Genomic DNA, 7635 nt, shown 5'->3' with positions numbered 1-7635 from the left:
ATGAACATTGATCTCAAAGTGACTCAGATGTTATGAATAATAGATAAGAATTTAAAATAGATTTGCTCTATTTGCTCAAGAACTTAGAGAAAACTATAGTTTTAATGAATGAATGCATAGATGTAGACTGCCAATCATAAGAAAAAGAACAAATTGGGAATTCTAGAACTGCAACTTTAAAAAACAAAAACATAAGACATGGAGAGGCATAACAGCTGATTGGGATTAGAGGAAGAAAGCATGAGTAATTTTGAATACAGATAAATAACAATCTACACTGAAGAATGCAGAGGGAAAAACAAACAGATTGAAATTGATGGAGCTCCAGCAGCTTGTGGGAAAATACCAAGCAGTCTAACATATATATAAATGGTATCCCAGGAGGAAAGCATGGCATATGGGGAATAAATGAAAACAAACACAAACACACATATACCCAAAACCCCCCAAAATGGGGCTCCCAGATGGCTCAGTAGTTTGAGCATTTGCCTTTGGCTCAGGTCTCGATGCCAGGTCCTGGGTTCAAGTTCTGCATCAGGCTTCCCAAGAGAACCTGCTTCTCCATCTGCCTGTGTCTCTGCCTCTCTCTGTGTGTCATGAATAAATAAATAAATTCTTTAAACACATACACACAGAACAAAGACCCCATAAAACAAATGAAAAAACTTGAAGAAAATGAAATCATCAAATAATTTCCAAATTTGGTGAAAAACATCAATCTATACATGCAAGATGCTTAACAAACTCCAAGAAGGATAAATACAAAGAAAATCAGATCCAGGCACAGCATAGTCAAACTGCTAAAAACCAAAGATGAAGAGAAAACCCCAAAAGCAGCCAAACAAAAATAATCCATTATATAGTGGTGACCAACAGTACAAATTTTGCTAACCTCTCATCAGAGCAATGGAGACCAGAAGACAATGGAATGACATCTTTAATGTGAAAGGGGAAAAAAGGTCATTGCATAACTTTCTTTTTTCCAGTGAGAATATTCTTCAAAAATGAAGATGAAATAGGAATGTCAAGAGAACAACATTTATAAGAAATACTATAGCATTTCTTGAGCCTATGGATGAAATAATACAAGATGGAAACTTGAATCTATAGTAAAGAGAGAAATGCACTAAAAAGTACATATTTGGATATATACTAAAATGAGCTATTTTTTCTTTGATTCCATTAGAAGGCAAGTAACTGTTTACAACAAAAATAATATCCAATCTAGGGCTTATAATATAAGCACAAGTAAAACATGTGAGAAAGGACTGGGGATGCGGTAACTGAAATTATTTTGTTATAAGATCTTGTGATGGTTAATTTTATGTGTCAATGTGACTGCACCATGGGGTGCCCAGATTAAACATTATTTCTGGATGTGTCTATGAGGGTGTTTCTGGATAAGATTAGCGATTAAGTCTGTGGACTCACTGTAGTCAATTGCCCTCTGCAGTGTGGGTGGGCATCATCCAATCCACTGAGGGCTTGAGTAGAACAAAAAGGCAGAGGAAGGAGAAATTTGCCCCCCTCCTTTTCTTTCTAGCCTGCCTGTTTGAACTAGGGCCATCAGTCTTCTCTCCCTTGGACTGGTATTTATTCCATTTACTCCCCTGATTGTCGGGCCTTTGGGCTCAGACTGGAATTACGTTACTTTTTGTCCAGTTTGCAAACAACAGATGGTGAGACTTCTTAGGCACCACATTTGCAAGAACCAATTTCTCAAAATAAATCTCCTTTCATATATATACAACATTTTGGTTTCTCTGGAGAATCCTAATACAGTTCATAGTTAAGATGTATGGTAAATGAAATGGTACATTAATTAACTGGACTACAAAAATAAAGGAAATAAAAGGGATAAGTAAATGTATTCAGTTAACCCTCCCCACTCCCCAGAAAAGAAGGAAAAAGAACACAGAAACAATGTGTAGGACAAATAGGAAACAAATAGAAAGGTGGCTGACTTCTGCAGGATCAAATCAGTAAGGAAGGAAAATGTGAAAGGTTTAAATACTCAGAGTACAGGATGTGCTGAATTGGATAGAAAAGCAACACCTAACCATCGCTATCTATAAGAAACTGATGTAGGTTGCGTATATTTTAAATTAAAAAAAAAAAACAAGATGAGTAAATACTGCCAATAAATATATTTATACTCTGTCAAATTTTTTTAACAATTAATTTTCTTGGCTGGTTTATGGCTTCTAAATAGAGAACTGAAGTGTGCTATATAGGTCTGTAGGTAGGAGGTAAGTAGGTAGATAGAAGATAGAGATAGATAGATAGATAGATAGATAGATAGATAGATAGATAGATAATAGATAGATAAATAGATAGATAACTTCCCCCCAAAAAAATGTGAATGAGTATATTATTTGGGATCTTTCTCAGTCTTCAAAATTCTAATAAATCTCTTGGGCAACCCCCAAGTCCAACATATTATATTTGTTGTTTACATGTTTTATCTTCCCTTCTCAGATTAAAAGTTCACTGAGAGTTCCAACACTGAATAAATATTGATGGGGTACTTATTATGTCAGGCATTGAACATACAACTGGGAACAAGTTTTGCCAGAAGCTTACAGACTAGTGGAAGGAATCAGTAAGTAATCAAGCAATTATAATAAGATTATTATAAATATGATAGTTGATAAATAGATGAGAGGATAAATGAATGGACAGACTTCCCCAATTTAGAAGTTTCAGTTTCTAGATTCAGCCCACCCAGAGCCTGAGCAATCTTCAGACATCTCCGTGCAGTGGCAGCTAGCAGAGAACAAAGTAAAATATCAGGCAGGAACTGAAACCCCTTAATGGGATTTGCTCCGAAAACCTGGCATTTCATAAAGCAACAAAGTAAAGGCATTCTATTCTTCACTCCAATAGAGCACTAGCAGTATCTTCAAGAGCATCATATGAATGATAATGTCTTTGTTGTTCTCTAGCCTTAATTTAATTGTAAAGAAATGTGGTATTACGTTTTGTTCCATGAGGAGGGAAATAGTCCATGCATTTTGCGAGCCAATACAAACAACTCAAGATGAGGTCTAAACTTCTAATTATCTCCATTTCCCTCAATGCTAGTTCTTTTTTTGGAGGATTTGGCATTAAATCAAACTTGAGACTTAATGTAGGTCTTATATAGTATTGCTACTGTTGTTCCTCTTAGAGGTGGGTATCCAGCAAAATCTTGAAAGAACACTGGTTCATCATGCTGTGACTTTGGCGATGACCATATTGCAAAAATTCAATGTCACTTCCTGTAACGGTACCCATCGTCCTAGTCTTATGAGAGAGACAAGCAATCAAACCATCTGGAATGTGAAATCCACTCATCTAAGCCCACAGCCCTGAATATTGCAGGAAGGGTACTTGGCTGACTTTTTAGAAGTTGATTAGCCTTTGTCACCATTTTTTTTAAAGGATTTGTTTATTTGAGAGAAAGAGAGAGAGAGAGAGAGAGAACTAAACCATGGGAAGGGACAGAAGGAGAGAGAGAGAGAGAATCTTCAAGCAGACTCCCTGCTGAGTGTGTAGCCCAATGCAGAGCTCCCAGGACCCAGGACCCTGGGATCATGACCTGAGCCAAAATCAAGAGTTGGCTGCTTAACTGACTGAACCACCCAGGGGCCCCAGCCTTTGTCACCTTTTAGCAGAGCTGTTTATACCTCATCTCAATAAAGACATTCCAGAAGCCTCTTTTGTAGTATACTCTTTGGTATAGCAAACACTGTCATTTACTGATGGCATTCCTCATATACCCACCCAGCCCTCCTCCTTCTATGCCAGCCTGCCTGGATTTTGTTCAACTGTTCATTCCTTCAACATGTGACTCAAGGCAGGTGAATACCGATTCGTCCCTTCAATTATGTAATTCTTTCCTCCTTGAGAGTGATTGCCTTGAAAAAGGGACTTGTGGCCCACTTCTTACCGATGAGATGTAAGAGAAGTCTGAAAAGGGCAAAGTTTCAAGGAAAAGTTTCCTTGTGACTGAGAAGATGCAGAAAGTGGAGGCCTCTCTCTGCAGCATGGTGATGTTCTCTGTGTGACCCCCGAAACTGTGGTGGCCACCTTTGACATGCGCGCAGAGCTGGGTAGGAACAAACATAATATTAAATAATATGCTAACATGGACAAAGCAGTCAGAAGGAACCCAAGGCCTGGAAGACCACATCTGAACAAAAGGACTAATCAAACTTGCATTTCCCTATCATGGGACATTTGTGGTATAGAACTTTATAAACCTTTCTTATGAAGGCAATCATGTCACAATGTTCTTTTCCCTGAAGCCTAGGGGATTCAGATACAATTCACTTTCTGTCCATTTCCTGGATGAGCACCGAATCAGGATTGTAGAGAGCCAAAGATGAAGAGGGATGCTGAAGAATAAGATGTGGAGATGAGAAGGACTTAAGTTACCATATGAACTGAAATCCGGATGTGACATCACCTTCAAAATGTTTTGTTCATTTGGGGAAGATGCACCCAGTTAGCATCCCCCCATTCACAATAGAAGCTACAGGCCACTAGGCAAGAAAAGGGCATAAATGTTTAATAATAGAGCCATCTTATTTCATGGCAAATCAGTGGGCCAAGAGCTGGTACAAACTTCCAGGAGGGTAACCAGACTCCTCTTTTATCTCTTTCAGCTTCAAGAAGACAAACTTCAAGTCAAAACTTAGCCTGATATTTGAGAACTAATTACTTTGCTGTCCTTTATATATGACATATATATATGTCCTTTCATAAAAATGGCAATTTTTAATCAGAATCTTCCATTCCCAGTCAGTAAAGGCTACAGTGAGCAATAAAGTTAGTTGTGAACCAAGCAATAGGACAAGACTGAGTAGGTAATTCTGTAATTTTTAAGAAGTTTTTATTTATTTATTCATTAGAGACACACAGAGAGAGGCAGAGACACAGGCAGAGGGAGAAGCAGGCTACCTGTGGGGAGCCCAATGTGGGACTTGATTCCAGGACCCCGGGATCATGACTAGAGCCAAAGGCAGATGCTCAACCACTGAGCCATCCAGGCGTCCCATGTAATTTCTTTTTTAAATACAATCAAATAAATTCACTCTAACCAGGTATTACAAAGTTGCCTAATATGTGATCTGTATGATTCTGGGTCCTATTATTTTTTTCACTAATATGACATTTGAACACAACCTCTTGCTTTCAGAATTATGATTGTTGAGAAGGAAAAAGAAAACAGATATGTGCTAAATAATTATAACTGGAAAGAAAACAGTGTTATGTACTATACTTTTACCACATACCTAAGAATGAATTAGAACAATGAATAAGTGATAGGTCATGAATGTATTTGGTCAGGGAAAGTTTTTGGAGGATTAAGTGTTGAGCCTACCAATGAAGTAATGAGTATGGATTAAAGACACACACCTGATTAGGAAAGTCTGCTCAGATAGGTGCCAGCATGAGGGAAGGGCACTGGGCATGGAATAAGCCAGTGGAAGGTCTTGCCTGGGTCTGTCAGGGTGCTAATCTTCAGAATAAGCACTGCAAACTCCTCTTTATTCCTATTCTCTATTTTGCAACTGAACCACTTCTGGTCTTTCAAATACAGCCCTGCTTGAGAGTAAACATTGGTCCTTAGGAAGAGGGTGCTATACGCCCTCTGTCTTTAACCTCTTTATAACTTGTTTATCTGAGTCCACTGTTCCCTTCCCCCCTCACTCTCTCCCTGATTCAAAACAAAACAAAATAAGGTGCCTGGGTGGCTCAATGGTTAAGCGTCTGCCTTTGGCTCAGGTCTTGATCCCAGGGTCCTGGGGTCGAGTCCTCCATCGGACTTCCCATAGGGAGCCTGCTTCTCCCTCTGCTGTGCCTCTGCCTCTCTCTCTGGGTCTCTCATGAATAAATAAATAAAATCTTTACACAAACAAAAACAAAACAAAACCAACAATATTCATTCTCTTCTCTTTTGCCAACCCCCAGCTTCATGGAAAATCCTATGGAGTTTTCATAAAGTTATACTGTAGTTTTGTTTTTGAAAAGATTCATACATTTATGGACTATTCTTTTCAGAGCTCAGATAATCATATCCATATTATTCCAATTTCAGGCTATGTTTGACCAGGCAAGCACTCCATGATTTTTTTCACAACTTAAATAATGTAGGTCGTTTAAAAAGAAATGAACAAAACTACACAGCAGAAAAAGAATTCAGTATGTCCAGGGATGGATAAGGAAGACTTAAGTGTTTAAGACAAAAAATGGTTACATTTTGAAATGCTGAAATATGAGTATGGAAGGCTTGATATGGAAGTAGTATTTACTAATATATCATATACATATTTTTCCCATTAATTCTCAATACAAACAGATAGGAATAATATAGCCATGCGGGAATAGAGGCTTTATAAAGCTGAGGGCCTTGCCCCTTTGGGCACAGCTGATAAGTGATAAAATCTAGAATCCAACTACTTCTCTCTGACATTAAAATCCAAACTTTTCTCATTGTATCTCTGCTAGGCAAAGAGTATAGTTATCAGAGGCCTCAAATTTCCTCCTGGCAAGGAGGAAAAACAAAACAAGAGAACACAAAAAAGCTCCATTGGATCAAAGATGCCAGAGAAATTTCCAGAAGTGGTACTTAGTAGAGAGTGCTCACACAGCATGCCTCCTCATTTCGATGTAAATTGTACACACAAAGCATCGCACTTTAGTCATGCTTATATTTTCCCCGACATGACAGATGGCCAAGGTCATTTCATCATTTTGCAAGGTAGCATGAGACTGTTCTTTATTTCCTGCCTGTCCTCCTTCTACACTATTTCTTTCTCATGGCTTCTCATCACTTTAAAATTTCCACTTATTTTTTTTTCCTTTCTAGGATGAAAGGAAAAAAGAAGTTATCTAAGACTAATATCTGTATTTACCAAAGTAGTCTTAAAAATTCGATACTTTATCACAGTAACAGAGCGTTACCTTCAAAGATTTTTATCTTCCTTAAAATCTACTACTTACCCAGTGCTGAAAATGGAACTCAGAGCTCATTGAAAGGTCCCAACAGTAGCCCTCTCCAGGATGGTCAAACCCATAGTGTACATATGAAAGTCGAAACCAAAAAAGAACTAACCATCTGCTTCAGGGTTTGAGGAATAGCACCACAGCCATGGCAATGGGGACGAAACTGGTATTTCCATACAGTTACCATCAAATGAATTGCAAATTAGCATCATTTTTCTTGAGTTAGCAGTTCAGATGTTTGAGTCTAGAGCCACATCAATTTACCTCAAATCATCCTAAGGAAAGCTATTCCAGAAAGCTACTGGCTTCAAATCAAACTCCAGGAGCAATTAGGAAGAGAACAAATGGAAGCATTTGGTTTTCAGGAAACAATTTCTGGTCTGTCCCATTTGCAACGCAGAGGGAGCAAAATTGAATCTTACAGAGATGTGATGGGGGGGCGGGGTGAGCGGTGGCGAGAGGTGGAGGCGGGATCAGGAAAAAAAGCAGTCTGGGTATGGGACCCCCTGCCGTTGGTCAGATTCAATTGCTAAGTCTCAGGAAACCCTGAACTATTTCTCCTGGAAATTAAATTGAGATTTGAAACTAATGAGGGGCCAAAGTATAGAAGAGTGTTGGATAGCATGTGTAGCTAATTATTTC

Source organism: Canis lupus, chromosome 9 (genome assembly GCF_011100685.1).
Source record: "Canis lupus familiaris isolate Mischka breed German Shepherd chromosome 9, alternate assembly UU_Cfam_GSD_1.0, whole genome shotgun sequence".
NCBI classification, from domain to species: domain Eukaryota; kingdom Metazoa; phylum Chordata; class Mammalia; order Carnivora; family Canidae; genus Canis; species Canis lupus.
The sequence above is the reverse complement of the archived record's forward strand: the minus strand, read 5'-3'. Positions refer to the sequence as shown.